This window comes from Myotis lucifugus, unplaced genomic scaffold, assembly GCF_000147115.1.
Source record: "Myotis lucifugus unplaced genomic scaffold, Myoluc2.0 scaffold_433, whole genome shotgun sequence".
Lineage (NCBI taxonomy): Eukaryota > Metazoa > Chordata > Mammalia > Chiroptera > Vespertilionidae > Myotis > Myotis lucifugus.
The window spans coordinates 165,157-185,763 of record NW_005871481.1 but is presented as its reverse complement, the minus strand read 5'-3'; the positions used below and the strand labels follow the sequence as shown (position 1 = coordinate 185,763).

The 20,607-nt window shown below is 43.0% G+C and overlaps 1 protein-coding gene across 10 annotated transcripts in view; it reads left to right on the top strand.

Annotated features, from left to right (window-relative positions):
• The first annotated feature begins 1,045 nt into the window (after window positions 1–1,045).
• The window catches only part of WDR33 (WD repeat domain 33), a 105,858-nt gene continuing 86,296 nt past the window's right edge, over window positions 1,046–20,607 (top strand). For 2 of the 10 annotated variants that reach the window (XR_002826267.1, XM_006102831.3), the window contains exon 1: window positions 1,046–1,307. The gene's annotated coding sequence lies outside the window, so the exon portion shown is untranslated. The remainder of the gene's footprint in view (window positions 1,308–20,607) is intronic. The other 8 variants (XR_002826268.1, XM_023744166.1, XM_006102830.3 and 5 more) reach the window with 6 other exon arrangements.

Sequence of the window (20,607 nt, the reverse complement as noted above, 5' to 3'; positions counted from 1 at the left end):
CCACTGAGCCAAACCGGTTTCGGCTTCTTTCTTTTTAAAAAAAATTCTTTACAGGTTTGAATGTTTTTAAAAAAATATATATTTTATTGATTTTTTACAGAGAGGAAAGTAGAGGGATAGAGAGTTAGAAACATTGATCAGCTGCCTCCTGCACACCCCCTATTGGGGATGCACCAGCAACCAAGGTACAAGCCCGTGACCGGAATAGATCCTGGGACCCTTCAGTCCTCAGGCCTATGCTCTATCCACTGAGCCAAACCCATTGGAGCTTTTTATTTATTTATTTATTTTTGTTAATCCTCACCCAAGAATATTTTTCCATTGATCTTTTAGAGAAAGTGGAAGAGAGAGGAAAAGAGAGAAACATCAGAGTGAGAGAACCACATCCATTGGCTGCCTCCCGCATGCCCTGGCCGGGAGAAAGCCTGCAACCAAGGTGCGTGTCCTGGACCAGAATCAAACCTGGGACCCTTCAGTCTGCGGGTCGACGCTCTAGCCACTGGACCACACCGGCGAGGGCCTCGCTGGTTATTTTCCATGGCTGCAGGTCATTGCAGAACCACACCACGAGGCATGCACCGTTCCACTGCTGATGGAAATGCGGGTGGTGCTGTTTGGTGGAGGAGGAAAGCTGCTGCGAACATTCCTGTGCGCCTTGGGTGCAGGTGCCTGCGGCTGCCCTGCAAGCCAGCTTCTCCCGAGTGCTGGGACCGAGGGCGCCGTGCCACCGGCAGAGGGGAATCGCGCGCCTGCCGGCTGGGTGCTTGAACTTAGGTGCTCAGCCAGGAGCCCCATTTCCCGGCGAACAAAGGCTTTGCAAGGTCAAGCGCCTTGTCCACAGTTCGACTCTCCAGTATGCTTGGCCACATGACCGAACATAGGACGAAATGCTTATCCAAATGTTGGGAAACGGAGTATTTTCGCGAGCATCGAGGCCGGCTCACAACTTGAGAGTGAGACAGCCCGCTCCTCCCACGGCTGAGCCAACCCGGGCGCCGAACAAAGGAAGCGCCGGGTTGGCTGCGGGGGTTGGCTGCGGGTGGCCAGACCCCGCCCCTCGCCTACGCACATGCGCAGGTCGAACCCTGCGGACCCCTGTGGCCCCGGCGCGCGTGACGTAGACCCGTACACCGGTGCGTGGTGACGCAGGGGCGTGCGCTCGGTGGCTAATCCGGGGAGATGGCGGCTGCTGCTATGGAGGAGAGGGATTGAGAGGGGCGGAGGGAGGAGGCGAGAGGAGAGACGTTCCCAACGGTGAACACGAGCGCTGCGCTCGCCCTTCACTAGGAGCTGTGCTCCGTGCCGAGGTGAGTGCGGGCCCGGACACTCGCCGGGGCGGGCGGCGCTTTCCGCCATTTTCAAGCGCGGCCGTTGCGTGGGGGCCGGGAGGGCCTGGGGCCCGAGTCGAGCGAGCCGGGAAGATCGGCGTCGGGAGGGCTCTCGGCGGCAGGTTGGAGCCTGAGAGGACACGCTGGAGGCTCGCGGTGGCCAGGAAGGAGGGCGGGTCGGACTAAGGCTGGCGGGACCGGGGGCGACCGGACGCCGCGGAGGGAAGGCCCCGGGGAGACGCGAAGTCGGCGGGAGGGAAGCGCGTTGCCCTGAGATGTGGGGCGGGAGTGGGTTGGGCCAGAGTGAACGGCGTGTGGCTTCGAGCGGTTGGTTTAAGGGTCACGGGAAGCGAATGCCTCCGTATATCGTGGCTGGCAGTTAGTATTTGTAACAAGAAGCCTGCTCCTTCGGAATAGTTAACCCCCGTTTTGTTTGCTTTAAGTAATGCTTCCTTCAAGAGCCCCGATTTTAAGTTGCCTTCTGGTAGCTAATATTCAGGCTCTTAGGAAGTATTCTTAAAAAGAAAGAAAAAGAGAAAAATGCTGTTACTTAGTTGTAACCCTTGTGGTGAGTGGCCCATCCGGAGAGAGAAGGCGGGTCGATAGGGAATTCCGTATTGGATGCGTGTAAATCAAATTAGAAAGATACGGATTATTTGTACAAAGCCTGTTAAGAGTATTTTGAAGTAATTGCTGCACAGAGGAGGTTGAGTTGACTGCTCAGGACCGTAGGAGACAGCAGAGCGCGAACAGAAGCCTGTGCTGCCAGGAAAGCCCGGGCGCGCCGAGCTGCCGTCGGTGCAGGGTGCACGGTGTATTTTTGCCTGTTAACGTGCAGGGTAGCTCTGTTTAAGGCAAATAAAACTTGTAGTTGAAAGGAAACACGTTATTGTTCCCTTGGTAGCATTTCCCCTCTAGTGATAATTACACTTAACATCCATCTTTTATTACCATACTTTCGCTTTTTAAAATTGATATCCTTTCCAAGAAGATAAAAATACTGTGTGGATTTGAGTTTGTGCTGAGGCTTAAAGTTCCATATTTAGCCAATTTTCTTGAAAAAATCTTTCGGTACTCTTGGGAAGGATTGGTAGGAAGTTGGCCTTACATCACAGTGCTTTAGGAAAAAAAATAAATCCGTATTTATGAAGTTGATGGCTTAACTTGCATTCTTTGAAAAATATTTAAAGGACAGATTTTGCAATCACAGTTTTAACTTGACTTAAGGCTTTAATTACACTTAAATATTTTTATTGATTTCAGAGAGGAAGTGAGAGGGAGAGTGAGATAGAAACATGAATGATGAGAGAGAATCATTGACCAGCTGCCTCCTGCACGCCCCCTACCGGGGCTTGAGCCTGCAACCGGTGCCCTGACCAGAATCCAACCATGACCTCCTGGTTCATAGATCCATGCTCAACCACTGAGCGGTGCTGGCTGGGCCTTTAATTATACTTTTAATAACCACTTTATGTGCTTTTTTGAACTCTTTGCTAAGTATTAAGTCCATATACTTTGGAAAAAACATATTATCTGATTGTTGCTGAAATTTGAACTGTTTCATATTTCAGAATAAGAAAATAAGGTTACAGTAAACCTCATAACAATAACATACATTTGCAAAGATATTAGTGAAAGTTATTCACTTATGCAGGTATTTACATAATTCCTGTGAGGTTGCTTAGGAAAAAATTAAGACTTTTACCAGTGTTTTCAGATAAAGTAGTAGTAATTAGTTGGAGTCTGCAGATTAGAAAACTTCATTATCAAAGTGCTTATTAGATATCAAAAAAATTACCAGTTGTTTAAGTATTCCAGATTTGTTGTTTAAGATTCTAAATTGGCCCAGCAGGCATGGCTCAGTGGTTGAGCATCGACCTATGAATCAGGAGGTCACAGTTCAATTCCTGGTGGGGCTCCTGGGTTGTGAGCTCAATCCCTAGTGTGGGGTATCGGAAGGCAGTCAATCAATGATTTTCTCTTATCATTGATATTTTTATCTTTCTCTCCCTCTCCCTTCCTCTCTGAAATCAGTTAAAAAATGTATTTTAATCCTCCCCCAAGGATATTATTCCATTGATTTTAGAGAGAGAGGGAAGGACAGAAACACCCATGTGAGAGAAACACATTGATTGGTTGCCTCATACAGGCACCCTGACCAGGGTCTGGGCGGGGGAGGAGCCTGCATCTGAGCTATGTGCCCAAATCGAACCCACGACCCTTTGGTCCACATGCCAACGCTCTTTCCACGGAGCCAAACCTGCTAGGGCAAAAATTGACTTAGTTTTCTGCCAAACATTTCTCCTGGATTTCTTCTTCTTCTTCTTCTTCTTTTTTTAAAATATATTTTTATTGATTTTAGAGAGGAAGGGAGAGAGAGATAGAAACATCAATGATGAGAGACAATCGATTGGCTGCCTCCTGCAGGCCGTCTACTGGGGACCGAGCCCACAACCCAGGCATGTGCCCTTGACTGGTATTGAACCCGGGACCCTTCAGTCCGCAGGCTGACACTCTGTCCACTGAGCCAAACCGGCTAGGGCCATTACTCCTGGATTTTATTTGAGTTGAAACCTTTGCTTATAAGAGATATTAATTTTTGTCCCCAAATGGTGAAAGTTTCTCTGTTGCTGTAATGTGTTGTGTGACAAGTTAGTCAACAGATCGTAGTTCTTACTATTTAAAAGTATTTTGTCTTTTGTCTTTGTCAGAGCTACAGGTTCAAAACTTTGTTAGTTGAACACACTTTCTCTTTGGTGACATCTCTCTCCATTGCAAAGAATTTACACTAGTCCTAGACACAGAAGCTTTTAAATACCGGTGTATTGGAAAATCTTACATTACTCTCATCTTTTCTGGCCCTTGAACGTTTTAGTGTTTTCTGGTAGAGCGACTAACTTCATAATGTTTGTATTGTACCTTATATTCATAATTTGAGTGCCTGTAAATTCCCAGGACTGGGTAGTATTGGAAAGGGCATGGGTTTCAACAGGAGACACACCTAGGTTTGAATGCCAGGCTCACCACTAACTAGCTTTCTTCTACTTAGGTCAGTTAATTAAACTTCTGAACTTCAGTTTCCTTTTATATGAAAACTAGTGGCCTGGTGCACGAAATTTGTGCACATTAAAAGGGAATTAATTAGAGGAAATATTTTAATATTGCTATTTGCCCTTTCTCTATAATAAAGTATCAGAGATGAAAGAAAATTAGTAAAATGTATATGAAAATCTTCTGCCCGTCAGAGTCTAGGGTGTGCGGCAGGACCCATCGTCAAGTCCCCGCCCACCCACATGCACCTTGAAATCGTGTGAGACCCAGACCTGGCCAGCCCCACCCCCATTGGGTGAGATCCAGACCTGGCCGGCCCCACCTCCGTCAAGCCCCACGGGTGGGAGACGCAGCCTCAGGGCCCCCATCAAGCCCTGCCGGGTGAGGTTGCTTAGGAAAAAATTAAGACTTTTACCAGTGTTTTCAGATAAAGTAGTAGTAATTAGTTGGAGGTGCAGCCTCAGGTACCCCGGCCTGGTGCCAGGAGGGGGGGCGCAGCCTCAGGTCCCCCGGTACACCCTCAGGTCCCCCGGCCTGGCGCGGGGGCGGGGGGTGTGGCCTTAGGTCCCCTGGCCTGGGGCGGGGGGGCACAGACTGAGGTCCCCCTCAAGCACCACTGGGCCGGGGGCGTGGCCTCAGGTCCCCCGCCCAGGCCCAGCGCCATGGAGCTTCAGGTCCCTGCTGATCACTTGTTACGGTTTGTTACGGGAACCCTGCCTCCGCTGTGGGCACAGCCATCTTGTGTTGCAGGAACCCTGCCTCCAGTGTGGGCGCAGCCATCTTGTGATGGTGTGATGGAGTGAGGATCAATTTGCATATTACAGCTTTATTATATAGGATGTTAATTATAGTATCTAAAAAGTGAAAGGAAGTGTCTAATATATAGTGAGCATTCAGTGAATTTTAATATTTTTCTGTTAGTGATTTGAATTGGTGACATTTTCAGGTTTTTTAATCCTATATAATAAAAGCCTAATATGCAAATTGTTTGGGAGTTCGACTGCTCCCTATGACGTATCCTGACCACCAGGGGGCGGCGCGGAACATGGTGGGTGTCGGCGATGCGGCGCTGGCAGGCGACAGTGGAGGCACTGCCGGTCCCGATGGGCCCCGATGAGAGCGGGACTGCAGCGGGATGGTGGAGCAGGTGAGCGGGCATTGCCAGGCCAAGGTGGCTGTGAGTGGGGGTCCGACTGCCCACTGATCGCCCTTCAGGCACTTAGGGAGCCAGGCAGGGTGCCCGGTCCTGATTGATTGCCCCTCAGGTAGGATGGTGGAGCAGGTGAGGGTGCGGTGCCAGGCCATGGTGGGGTGCCAGGTGGAGCTGGGGCTGTGAGCCTGGGGGCGCGAGTTGGGGCCTGATCCCCGCAGGCCACCCTGAGGAACCATACCCGTGCATAAATTTGTGCACCGAGCCTCTAGTTGTGATGTAATTGACATAACGTTATATTAGTTTTAGGTGCATAACATAATGGTGTTTTGTTTTTTGTTTTTTGCTTTTTCATATACACTTTTAAAAAAATTTAATTGATTTTTTTACAGAGAGGAAGGGAGAGGGATAGAGAGTTGAAAACATCAATGAGAGAGAAACATCGATCAGCTGCCTCCTGCGCACTCCCTACTGGGGATGTGTCCGCAGCCAAGGTATATGCCCTTGACCGGAATCGAACCTGGGACCCTTGAGTCCGCAGGCTGATGCTCTATCCACTGAGCCAAACTGGTTAGGGCCCATATACACTTTTAAATAATTTTTTATTTTTCAGTTGCAGTTGATGTAGAATTTTATATTAGTTTCAGTTGTACAACCCAATGATGAGACATTAATGTAACTTACGAAGTGATCACTCTGATAAATCTATTACCCATCTGACACCATACATAATTTTAACAATACTAGAGGCCCGGTGCATGAAAATTCATGCACTGGAGGGAGGGTTTCTCAGCCTGGCCTGCCCCCTCTCACAGTCTGGGAGCTCTCAGGGGCGGAGGCAACGCCCCATCACACCTCTGCTGCTGCCACTGCCAGGAGCGCAAGCCTCAGCCAGCCCTGGTTACCTTCACCTCTGGCCGGGGCTTGGGGGGCTAGGGGGCTGAGGGGACTGGGGGACTCCAGAGGCAGGCACGCGGAGTGGCCGCGCCCGCCTGGGTGTGGGCCGAGCCTTGCCGCATGCCTGCCGGCCGGCCCAGCATGGTTAAAGAGACTGGGCGCCGTCATCTTGTGGCTGTGGGTGCTGCCATATTTGAGGCCGGGGCAGTCAGTTAGCATATTTCCTCCTTATTGACTGGGCACTACCATCTTTGCGATGGCGTGAGGGTCAATTAGCATATTCCTGCTTTATTGGATAGGATTATTGCCTATATTCTTATGTTGTACTTTACATCCCCATGACTGTTCAGTAACTATCAATATGTACTTCTTAATCCCTTCACTCTTTTCACCCATCACTCTAACCCCCTCCCATCTGGCAACCATCAAAATGTTCTCTGTATCTATGAGTCTGTTTCTGGCTTGCTTGTTCATTCATCACAGTATCCTCTAGGTCAGGGGTGGGCAAACTTTTTGACTCGAGGGCCACAATGTGTTCTTAAACTGGGCCGGAGGGCCGGAACAAAAGCATGGATGGAGTGTTTGTGTGACCTAATATAAATTCAAAGTAAACATCATTACATAAAAGGGTACGGTCTTTTTTTTTTTTAGTTTTATTCATTTCAAACGGGCCGGACCCGGCCCGCCGGCCGTAGTTTGCCCACGGCTGCTCTAGGTCCATCCATGTTGTTGCAGATGGCAAGATTTTATTGTTTTTTATGGCTGAGTTATGTTCCATTGTAGATAGGAACTGCTTCTTTATCCATTCATCTGTTGATGGGCATTTAGATTGCTTCCGTATCTTGGCTGTTGAAAATAATGCTGTAGGGAATGTAGGAATGCATATATATTTTTAATTTAGTATTTTGTTTTTTTTAGATAAATACCCAGAAGTGGAATTGCTGGATCCTTCTTTGTCTCTTGTTAAAGTCTTTACTTTTTTTTTTTTTAATAAATATATTTTATTGAGTTTTTTTTTTTTTTTACAGAGAGGAAGGCAGAAGGATAGAGAGTTAGAAACATCGATGAGAGAGAAACATCGATCAGCTGCCTCCTGCACATCCCCTACTGGGGATGTACCCACAACCAAGGTACATGCCCTTGACTGGAATCAAACCTGGGACTCTTGTCCGCAGGCTGATGCTCTATCCACTGAGCCAAACCGGTTAGGGCTAAAGCCTTTACTTAAAGTCTTATTTTGTTGGGCATAAATCCTGCTACCCATAGCGTTTTGTACATACTTTTATAAACCTTTGTCCTGTTGGGTTATAAATATTTGTATGTCTTAACATTTTAATTTTTTAAAATTAATTTCATAGAGAGGAAGGGAGAAGAGGAGAGAGATATAAACATAATGATGAGAGAATCATTGATTGACTGCCTCCTGCACACCCCCTATTAGGGATTGAGCCCAAAACCTAGGCCTGTGCTCTGACTAGAAATCTGTTGGAGTAAGTTCTTCCTTGATCCTGCTCATAGCACCAGTTGTGGGAGTACTTACTCCATCCTGCCAGAGAAAACAGTTCTTGGTAACACAGTAGCAAGCATAGGAGCTATACAAAGCAGCTGGGCACCTAGGAGCCATAGGAGCCAGCCTTACATAAAAGCAGCCTCGCCTCAGCTGGTTAGTAACACATCTTTATACCAACATAGACAAAAGAGTGACATCCGTCTTTGGGATATAGAAGGACACACTTGTGCATTGCATACAGTACAATTGCTGTGTCTTTGCCCAGATTGGCCTTGAACATCCTCATTAGGGTTCCCTTACTCAAATTGGCCTTGAACATCTGGCGTACTCTCTCTGGACAGGGTCCCTACAGAATCGGTGACTTTTCTGGTTCATGGGTTGATGCTCAACCACTGAACTACAGCTGGGCTGTCTTAAGATTTTAAGCAAGGCTGTATTAAGATTTTATGATACAGAAGCTTGAGAGAATGAAATTGAATCAGTGATTAAACCTTCCAAAACAGAAAGCACCAGACCCAGATGGATTCATTGGTGAATTCTACGAAACATTTCAGAAATAGATTATACCACTTCTCTAGTCTCTAGTCTCTTCCAGAAAATAGAAGTAGAAGAAATACTTTCTAATTCATTCTTGAAGCAACATTACCCTAATACCTAAACCAGACAAAGATATTGTAGAAGGAAAACTATAGATCAATGTCTCTGGAACACAAATCTTCAATAGAATATTAGCAAATCTAATGCAACAGTGAAAAAAAAGAATTATACACATTATGACCAAGTGGGATTTGTTTCAGGTGTGGAAGGCTGGTTCAGCATTCAATAATGAATTGTGTAATCCATCATATCAATAGGCTGGAGAAGAAAAATCATGATTATATCAATGAATACAAAAGAACATTTGACAGAATTCAATACCCATTCATGTTAAAAATGCTCAGCAAACTAGACATAGAAGGGAACCTCCTCAAGTTGATTTAGAAAATCTATAAACCCAACACAGCTAATAAACTTAATAGTGAGAAACTAGATGCTAAGATCAGGGACAAGTTAGAGATGACCACTCCTTTTCAGCATTGTCCTGGAAGTCCTAGCTAATGCAATAAGACAAGAAAAGGGCATAAAAGATATACAATACACATTGGGAAGGAAGAACTAAAATTGTCTCTGTTCACAGAAGTCTATGTAGAAAATCTAAAGAATCAAAAAACCTCTAATAAATGATTATAGCAAGGCTTCAGGATGCAAGATAAATATACAAAAGTCAGTTGCTTTTTTATATAGCCACAATGAACAGTTGGAATTTGGAATTAAAAACAGTGCCATCTAGGCTTGGCCATTGTGGATCAGTGGTTGAGTATTGACCCTATGAACCAGGAGGTCATCGTTTCATTCCTCCTGGTCAGGGCACATGCTCGATCCCCAGTGTGGGTCATTTGGGAGGCAATGATTCTCATCATTGATGTTTCTAACTCTCTCCCTCTCCCTATTTCTGAAATCAACAAAAATATATTAAAAAACAAAAGCAAAAAAACAGTGCCATCTACATTCGCAACAAAAAAAGTACTTTAATCCCCTCAAAATGTACAAGATCTACAAGAGGAAAAGTATAAAACTCTGATGAAAAATCGAAGATCTAAGTAAATGGGAAAATACTTATTGAACATGGATAGAAAGATTCAGTATTGTCAATATATTGAGTTCTTCTCAATTTGATCTGTAGATTTAACGTGATCCCAGGTTATTATGTGGGTATTGATAAACAAAATTCCTAATACATCTTGTCTCTACATATATACATAAATAATATACACACATGCATATTTTTAGCTATTTGAGAGTAGTTGCAGATATCATGATACATAATGCTTCAGCATACAATATTAGTATGCTGCATCACATCAAAGAAAATTAGCTATAATTCCTTAATATTATGTAATAATTGGTCCATATTCAAAGATTCATGTTTTATTCTGGTTGTCTCTTTGGTCTTAACTTGAGCTGTCTTCCTGATTTTTTATTTCTCATACATAAGCTTTTTTTTTTTTTTTTTAAGACTTGCTCACATACTTATCTCAATTGCAAATCAAGCCTGTATTCTCTGCAAACCCAATTTAGGGCTAATTGAAACCATTACTTCCTTTATCCAAGAGTCTTGAGGCATGTCTCTTGATAGACAGCTAAGAGGGCTGTTACGTTAATTGTCTCTGTGATAGTTGTTCTGGAGAATGGACTGCATCTCTTTGTGCATCTTTTTTTTTTTTTTTTCCACATTGTAGTTTGCTTTTAATTACAAATTTTTATAATTTCACAGCAGCAGTGTCCATTTCATTTGCCTATTTCACCTCTAAATACCACCAGTTAATGGACTGTGTGAGGTAAAGGAACAAACCCAATGGCTAACTGGGATTCTGATAGAAAAGCTGCTTACGACCACGTCTTACAAAGTGCTTAAAGCTCAGCCTACGACCCTAAATAAAGCTAAACCACTACTGCCTGAGTTGAACAGGTTACAAACCACAGCTTTTCCTCCTTCCTTGCTGTCCCACCGCTGATTAACCTTCTTGTGAAGAAAATGGTGGAAATGGGCTTGAGTCAAGAAACAAAAATATGTAAGTTCTAAATAGTGAGGAAGTCTCAACAAGATCTGGTTTTAATGAGAATAGTGAATGGGGCCCAAATTACACAAGACTCCACAAACTCGGGAAAAACTAAGCTGTGCATCAACTATAAAAAATTTTATATCTTAACAAATGAACAGATAGAGTGTCAGCAAAATGCAGAGAGAGTCAAAACAACTGCGGCCTGGGACTGAAATCCAGACTCCCTGCTGGTCAGGCACTTACTGCATCCCAACGCGAGCCCTTCCACCTGTCAACCCGAGTGCCCCTCTCCAGAAAGCCCTCAAACACACCCTTCCCCACCCCTGGTGTTACCTGAGCCTCCACATGGTGAGCAGCCCCTGGAAAACAGATGGCTCTCACCTTCGAAAACTACCTGCAATGAGCCTTTACCAAAAGCTTCTGTTCTAGCTCAGTGTGTGCCAGTCCAGACCCAAAAAAATGAACAGAGCTTGGTTGACATGTTTTGAATTTGCGACTTACCACATTGTGATGGGTAGATACTATAAACAACATATTTCTGCTACTCTGAAAGCAATGGTACTTGTTCTTAATTAGATGATTTAGTTCTGATAGTTATTCTTCAAGCCATGTGATGTTAGTACTTTTTGAGAGTCAAGTGCTCAATCTGAAATGCTATGGCAGGTCCTTTCATGTTTAGGTCCTCTTTGTGCATCTTAAGGACTGTCTTCCCACCTCAAAATGCTTATTTTGTATTTAAGTTAGACTATCCTAAACATACCCTTTCAATATGGTGTAACTTCTATCTCATTCCCTGTGATAACAGAAACAAAAATTATTGTCTGAGTTAATACTGTTTCTTTCTGTATGGTTACTATTTATTCCTTTGAAATTAATATGTATCTTGGAGGAGATACTTTGAAACTATGTAAATATACTATTCTCAAACTTTAAAAAAAATCTTAATTGTTGAAAGTATTACATATATCCCCTTTTTTCTCCCATTAACCCCTTATTGCCTGCCCCCACCCCCACCCCACCCCAACCCCAACATTCACCACCTTATTGTCTGTGTCCATGGGTTATGCATATATGCATATGAATTCTTTGGTTAATTACTTCCCACCCAACCACCCTTCCATGCCTTCCCTCTGAGATTCTGCAGTATGTTCCATGCTTCTGTGTCTCTGGATCTATTTTGTTCCTCGGTTTATCTGTTGATGGTTTCTTTGGCTGTGCAGAAGTTTTTTACTTTACTTTTATTATTTTTAAAACTATATTTTTATTGATGTCAGAGAGGAAGGGAGAGGGAGAGAGAGAAACATCAATGATGAGAGAGAATCATTGATCAACTGCCTCCTGCATGCCTCCTATTGGGGACAGAGCCCACAACTCAGGTATATGCTCCTGGTTCATAGGTTGACGTTCAACCACTGAGCCATGTCAGCTGGGCCAAAAGCTTTTTATTTTGATGTAGTCCCCTTTCTTTCCTCCTTCCCTCCCTTTCTCTCTCTCTCTCTCTCTCTCTCTCTCTCTTCTTTTCATTATAGGAGTCCCTTTAGCATTTCTTGCAGTTCTGGTTTGGTGGTGACAAACTCCTTTAGCCTTTTTTTGTCTGGATGCTCTGTATTTCATCTTCTATTTTGAATTACAGCCTTGCTTTATATAGTAAACTTGGTTTCTTATCCTTGCTTTTCATTACCTTGAATACATCATGCCATTTCCCTTGTAGCCTGCAGAGTTTCTGATGAAAAATCAGCTGATAGCCTTATTGGAGCTCCTTTGTAGGTAACAGTTTGCTTTTCTCTTGCTGCCTTTAAGATTCTCTGTCTTTAATTTTTGGCATTTTAATTATGATGTGCCTGGGCATGAGCCTATTTGGGTTCTTCTTGCTTGGGACTCTCTGTGCCTCCTGAACTTGTGTGACTTTTTCCTTCACCAGGTTAGGGAAGTTTTCTGCCATTATTTCTTCAAACAGTTTCTGATCCCTTGCTCACTTTCTTCTCCTCCTGTGAATATTGTTAGGTTTCATGCTGTCCCACGGTTCCCTTAAGCTCTCCTGTTTTTTAATTGTGTTTTCTTTTCTGATTGCAAGATTTTTTTTCTACCCTATATTCTAATTCACTGATCTTTTCCTTGGCTTCTCCTAATCTGCTGTGTATTCCAGTGTGTTCTTTATTAGTGCTATGCCATTCTTCATAGTTGAGCATCTTTGCCATCATTATTTTGAATTCGATGTCTGATAAACTTCTTATCTCTTGTTCTTTCATTTGGGCTTGTTTTTTTTGTCTCCCTATTTTTGCTGCCTCTTTGGGTTGTGTTTGCGTTTTAGGTAGATCTGCTACAAGTCCCAGTCTCTAGTGCAGGACAGTGTCGGACACTGTTTGTGACTGGCCCTGAGTACCCTGTTTGGAGCTATCAGCAATCCACAGCTTGTGACTCCCTCTGCTGGGGCTGGGTGCCTTTTGAAAGGACCAAGATATGCATCAGGGTCTGCTTTTCCTAGCCCTGTGTCCCGGATTAGATCAGGCAAAGACTCAAAGCCTCCAGAGATAAGCCTCTGCTTGCAGTCCCATGGACAGTTTTGATTAGTCTCAGGCTATCGACCACAAGGTGGGGAGAGAGTTCTTTCAACAGGGTGCCTCCCTAAACCCCCCTCCACACCCCCCCCCCCCCCCCCCGCCCCGACAAAAACAGCCTGGATGCAAAGGTTCACTGGAGAAAGATGTCCTCTGCAGCGTGAGGGAATGACTCAGCACAGGAAACTGGGGGGCTGCCCTCCGAGCTTCAACCCCAGAGCCCCCAACCCTAGATTCTGCTCACAGCTCCAGTCCACTCTGCTCTCCCTCTGCTGGAGACCAAGGTGAGTGGCTGCCTATGAAATTTTGTGCATTGGCCCTTAAAGAGGCCAATGCCTGCATTTTCAGTTCTGTCTGGCAGACAGCGATCCTGCTGCTTTTCAAAGCCAGGTGTTAAGTGGACACCTTTCTCAGTTCTGGTGCTCTGGGCTGGGGAGCCCAGCATGGGGTTTAGACCCCAGAGTTTTCAGTGGGAATCACCCCCAGTTGAGATATCCCTTCAAAACTTCAGCTGCTGTCAGTGGGACTCCAGCCAGCTCCTTTGCGGCTCCACACTTACTACCAGTCTCTATGGGGTCTCCACTTTCCATCCTTGGCAATCAGGGTTCTCTCCAGTGAGTCTTCAGTTGATTTTTCAGGGTGGTGGTTCTGTATTTTATTTGTATTTCCAGTTTGGTCCTGGGAGAGTGTCGGTGTAGCTTCCACTTACTCTGCTGCTGTTTTTGAATCTCTGTTTTCAAATATTTTACTCACTAATTTTAGCATTCGTTGACTGCAGCAAGTGTTGCAGGGTGTTCCACTGGTGATTTTTGGTTAGCATATATTTTAACATATATCTATTACAATTTTCATATGTACCAGGCTGTATACAAATCATTGGGAATATACTAGTAGAGCTTCAAGACATACAGCCCTTGCTTCCAAGGAATTTCGTTTAGACAGAAAGACAGATATGTAGTTTTTACCATTGCGCTATATGCTTTCCTAGGATTATATAGAGTATACTTTGGGAGTGCAGAGACTGCTGAATAAATTGAGTATAATAAACAAGCATAAATTTACAAAATTATTTGAGAACATTGGTATAGGAATATACCAAAAGTTTTGAAAGTACAGTCATATGCTGCTTAACGATGGAGGTAGTTCTGAGAAATGGGGCATTAGATGATTTCACTATTATGTGAAATCACAAAGTGCACTTACACAAATCTAGATGGTATAGCTAGTACACACCTAGGCCTATGGCTCCTAGGCGACAAACCTTTACGCATGTTACTGCAAAAACAATACAAACCTTTACGCATGTTAGTGCAAGCACAAGATAAAATGATGCAATCAAGAGACACTGTAAAAAACAAGATATATGAGGCTGTCTCTGGTGTAATACAGCATACTATTTTACAGCAAGCTTTTTTTAAATAAGTACATTATAACAGTAAAAAGTATGGTATAGGAAATACATAAACCAGTAACATTGTTATCTATTATTATCATGTATGTAATGCACATAAATGTATGTACTGTACTTTTATATGACTGGCATTGCCTTTGGTTTGTATACACTAGCACAGCGGTTCTCAACCTGTGGGTTGCGACCTCTTTGGCAGTCGAACGACCCTTTCACAGGGGTCGCCTAAGACCATCCTGCATATCAGATATTTACATTACGATTCATAACAGTAGCAACATTACAGTTATAAAGTTGCAACGAAAATAATTTTATGGTTGGGTCACAACACGAGGAACTGTATTTAAAGGGGCAAAAGGTTGAGAACCACTGCACTAGCAGTACCACAAACTAGTGAGTAATACCTTGTGCTATGATATTATGATGGCTGTTGTGTCACTAGGTGATAGGAATTTTTCAGCTCCATTGTAATCTTGTGGGGGTCACCATCTTTTATGTGGTCCATCATTTATTAAAATGCTATGCAGCACATAACTGTATTTGGCAAAGCTAGACATTTTAGAATGTTAAAAAAAAAAGGAAAAACTCCACTGTTCTCTATAAAAGTAATCTAGCCCTGGCTGGTTTGTCTCAGTGGATAAAGCGTCAGCCGGCAGACTGAAGGGTCCCAGGTTTGATTCCAGTGAAGGGCACATGCCTGGTTGCGGGCTCAATCCCCAGTAAGGGGTGTGCAGGAAGCAGTCAGTCAGTGATTCTCTGTCATCCTTGGTGTTTCTATCTCTCTCTCCCTCTCCCTTCCTCTCTGAATCAATAAAAATATATTTAAAAAAAATAAAAGTAACCTATATCTATGGTGTATAACTTGGAAAAACCCAAGGTATAAAGAAAATGGCAAGATTTTTCCATAATTCCATGCTCTGTTACCTTTTTATATGTTCTTTCCCATTTTTTTACTTTTACATTAAAGTACACAGTTCTTTTAAAATAATTGTAATTTTTGCCCTACCTGGTTTGGCTCAGTGGATAGAGCGTCAGCCTGTGGACTAAAGGGCCCCGGGTTCAATTCTGGTCAAGGGCACATGCCTGGGTTGCAGGCTCAATCCCCAGTGTACGGCATGCAGGAGGCAGCCAATCAATGATTGTCTCTCATCATTGATGTTTCTGTCTCTCCCCCTCTTCTTTCCTCTTTGAAATCAATAAAAATATATTTTAAGCCCTGACTTGTTTGGCTCAGAGGATAGAGCATCGGCCTGCGGACTGAGGGGTCCCAGGTTGGATTCTGGTCAAGGGCAAGTACCTTGGTTGCAGGCACATCCCCAGTGGGAGGTGTGCAGGAGGCAGCTGATCGATGTTTCTCTCTCATCGATGTTTCAAACTCTCTATTCCTCTCCCTTCCTCTCTGTAAAAAATCAATAAAATATATTTAAAAAAATATTTTAAAATGTAATTTTTTTAAATATGATTTTTCTACATAACTTTAGATTATGTAAAGTTTTTTGCTTAAAATATTTCAAATGCATTTTAATGATTATATAAAAGTTCATGATATAAAATAGGCTGAATTAATTTAGTCTTTTTTCTCTGATTGCCTGTGCCTTTAAACTGATTTTTTTGCAAGACAGAATTTTTTAAAAAATATATTTTTATTGATTTCAGAGAGGGAGGGAGAGGGAGAGGGAGAGGGAGAGATAGAAAAATATCAATGGTGTGAGAGAATCATTGATCAGCTGCCTCCTGCATGGCCCTATTTGGGGTGGAGCATGCAACCCGGGCATGTGCCCTTGACTGGAATCAAACATGGGACCCTTCGGTCCTCAGGCCAACGCTCTGTCCACTGAGCCAAACCAGCTAGGGCAAGACAGAATATTTTAGTTGTCCACATGGATCTCTATTAAATCATAGAATGCTTTTTTGAAATTTATAAATATATAAAGGTACTTTCTGGAAATCACAGTCAGTTGCAACATGCTTTAAAAATAGCAATAGTTTTCTTGAATGTAAAATACAAGATTATAAGTTATAGTCATTCTGTGCTTTACAACTTTTATTTTTATTTTTATTTTAAAAAAAATATATTTTATTGATTTTTTTACAGAGAGGAAGGGAGAAGGAAAGAGAGTTAGAAACATCAACGAGAGAGAAACATCGACCAGCTCCCTCCTGCACACCCCCTACTGGGGATGTGCCCACAACCAAGGTACATGCCCTTGACCAGAATTGAACCCGGGACCCTTGAGTCCGCAGGCTGACGCTCTATCCACTGAGCCAAACTGGTTAGGGCTGTGCTTTACAACTTTTAAGTATTGAATGATGTTAATAGTCCGTAATCCTGCTCCTTAATTTTAAGATTGAGCCAATACCCAGAGGTGTTAGAATTTCTTCTAGGTAAGAAAGGAAGTTGCCCGACGCGTCCATAGAGTCCTAGCTTCCCTAGTTCATTGCCCTTTGCATTCTGTTGATACTGTACTCCATCACCCAAGGTTTAGATATTCTGTGGAGGAGTGATGAATAATATTAGAGTGGCACAACTTCGCTGTATATCTTGAATTTGCTTCTTAGATGTGACTTGAGGAAGGGCTTCTGCAGTTGAAGGAAATTTCAAAAGAGAGTGAGAATATCCTTGCATTGTGTTTACCATCCAGTTCTATTATTTTTTTCTTGTGACTAGTTAGTCCTGTCAACCCCAGTTGATCCTTGTTAATGTTGGTAGTTATGCTCTCCAAAGTTACTGCCAACAATGAACTAGCAAATATTGACCTGTTGCTCTCAGGCAGGGGTTTGGAACGTCTGTCCTGCATAAGGCCCACAAAATCATTTGGTCTGGTCCTATCAAGGCATTAGGGGTGAGTTAATTGATCAAATATAGCAGGCTAATATTTAAGTTGACAATTTTGTATGGCCCACAAGTGATGTTATAAATACCCAAATGGCCGTTGGCAGAAAGAAAGGTTCCTTACCCCCCTGCTTTAGGGGAAATGCAGGGTTAGATTCCTGGGAGCCTCTGGTAACATTTGCATCAGCCAATCAACACATAAGCTTGTTTTATGTGTGTTTCTGATTAAAGATACCTTATTTAATGTATATTATTGATTCATTACAGCTCATGCCTGAACCAATGCCAGAACCAAGCCTGTTTAACCATATTTTTTATACTTAAGGCATATCACAACCTTCTTGTGCTTAGGAACATTAGACAGCACTTCAGCACAACATTTGGGTGCCATTTTAAGCAGCAAAATAATAAATAAAAAGAACAAATTTGTTAAAAACATGACATTTAATAAATAGCAAAAGAACACTTGCTTACAGTATGAGAGTGGAAACAAGAAGGCAGACCACCACCTGATTAGTCTTTAGCTGGAAAAGAGCTATGGGTGATTCAGATTTTTTGCTGCTCTGTGCATGTTTATAAATAACCATCAAAGATTGCAAGTATTGACTTTGGGGCTGCAGATAAATTTTAGTGAGTAGACAAATTTGCAAATTCAGAATCTTTAAGGAGGATTCATTATAGTTTGAGCACAGGGAAGCAGTGTTTTTCCTATTAAGCTTTTTCTTATTGCTAACTCCAGGGATATAAGAAGTATGCCTTTTAATTAAAAATTGAAACAATTAAAATATGTAGGGTTTTTCCCCCCTGAACCTAGTCATATGGAAGGCAAGTGACAAATATCTAAATATAGATTTATTCCCAAAAGCAAGCTACATAAGACAAGAAAGGGTAGTGTACCTGAAGCTTCAAAAATTATTTCACTTCAATAATTCCTCTTTGTTATGATGGAAATAAATGGTTCTAAGGAAAAAGTGTTGTGTATAAAGATGATCAGCCCTAACCAGTTTGGCTCAGTGGATAGAGTGTTGGCCTGCGGACTCAAGGGTCCCAGGTTCGATTCCGGTCAAGGGCGTGTACCTTGGTTGCGGGCACATCCTCAGTAGGGAGTGTGCAGGAGGCAGCTGATCAATGTTTCTCTTTCATCGATGTTTCTAACTCTCTATCCCTCTCCCTTCCTTTCTGTAAAAAAATCAATAAAAAAAATATTAAAAAAAAGATCAGTGCAGTTGAATTTTAGTAGGGTATATTTTAAAACAATTCATTGGTCCAACAATGGGACTTTTAAGTAAATTGTGGTCACCACATGTCATAGCGAGCGATTGAACTCCAGGTCGGTGGAACTCCCGAAGGGATACTTTGCATATTAGGCTTTTATATATATAGAATATAGATATATAGATAGTTAATGTTGAAGCTGATGTCAGTTCACTAGAAATATCATATTTGATTGAATTCTTCATCTCTTACATATGTAGCATGCATATTGTCTTTCACTCTTACAGAGCTTGCAATTAAAAACTATCCTAGGATAGTTGAAAACTTACTTCAACGTAGAATAAGCAACTGAATTTATATTTTTGCCATTTATAAATTTATCTGGTCATTAAAGGAGATTGAGTAGGACCTCTATTGCCTTAGAAAGATTATACATATACTATATACTTGAATGGAGAAATATTTTTTTAGGCAACTGAATTCTGATTTCTGTTTAACAAGTTGAGTGAGAGGGTGAAATTTTACAGTGTTTTTTTAAATATATATTTTTATTGATTTCAGAGACGGGGAGAGAGAGAGAGAGAGGAGAGAAAGAAGCATCAGTGTGAGAGAGAATAATTTTTTGGCTGCCTCCTGCACGCCTCCTGCACATACCCAAGTCTGCAACCTGGGTATGTGCCCTTGACTGGAATTGAACCTGGGACCCTTCAGTCTGCAGGCTGATGCTCTATCCACTGAGCCAAACTGGCTAGGATGATGGAACCCATTTTTTACTTTAAATTATGATACACTGTTCAAGGAGATCGAGATAGGAAGAGGTTAGAGAGGGAGAGGCCCAAGTTAACATCAGGAACAAAGGCGGGGGGCTATCATTACAGATCTCAGAGACATTAAAATGATAAGGGAATATCATTAACAGCTCTGTTCCCCCAAAATTTGACAAGTTGAGTGGAATTGATCAATTCCTTCAAAGACAAACTACCAAAACTCATTTAAGAAATAGATAACCTGAACAGTCCTATACTTTTTAAAGAAACTGCATTCATGGTTAAAAACCTTCCAACAAAGGGAACTTTAGGTCCCAATGGTTTCACAGGCGAGTTCTTTAAATATTTAAGGAGGGAATGGTAAGTGTGGATAAAGTCCTTTGACTACTTAACAATGTCTATTCTGTCTCTCCCAGAAAGTATTAGAAGGAGCACCTCCCAACTCATATGAGGCTTGCTACAAAACCTGATAAAGATATTATAAAGAGACTACACCAGTATCCCTCATGAACACAGATGCAAAAGTCACACAAAAATTTTAGTAATTCAGCCTGGCCGGTGTTGCTTAGTGGTTGAGTGTTGACCCGTGAACCAGGAGGTCATGGTTACAGGCTCAATCCCTATGTGGGGAGTGCAGGAGGAAGCTGGTCAATGATTTTCATCATTGATGTTTCTATCTCTCTCCCCCTCCCCTTCTCCTTCTCTGAAATCAATAAAAATATGTCTTTAAAAATTGTAGTAATTAAAATCCAGCAATATATAAAAGGATAATCAGAGAGAACCAAGATGGCGACGTAGGGTGTAGACCTGTGCGTGCTGCCTCCCACAACATCATTGAAACTACCAACTATAAGACAAACAGCTATCATACGGAACCATGGGAAAGCTGGCCCAGTGGAAGTTCTACAACTGGAAGGAAAGAAAGAAGCGCAGTGAGACTGAGTAGGAGCTACAGAGGCGCCAAGAACAGAGGTACAGAGTCGCGAGCCAGGCGGGCTGCAACTGGATGCGCGGTTTTTTTTTCAATCGGAAGGGGTTACAAACTTTCGAATCCACTGGGCTGGTTTGGGCGGGACTCTGAGGCCCCAGACCGCAACGGAGAGGTGGCACGGCCTTGGAGCGGTCGGAAAGTGAGGGAGGCTCTGAAGCGCAGCTGCTCGTTGGCACGGGTGGACCCGGAGTACCGGAGTGGCGAGGAGCCGCGGAGACGCCATTGCTATTTTGCTCCACCCTGTTGACTCCCTGAGACCCCGCCCTTCTCAATTTACATTCCCATCCAAGCTATGC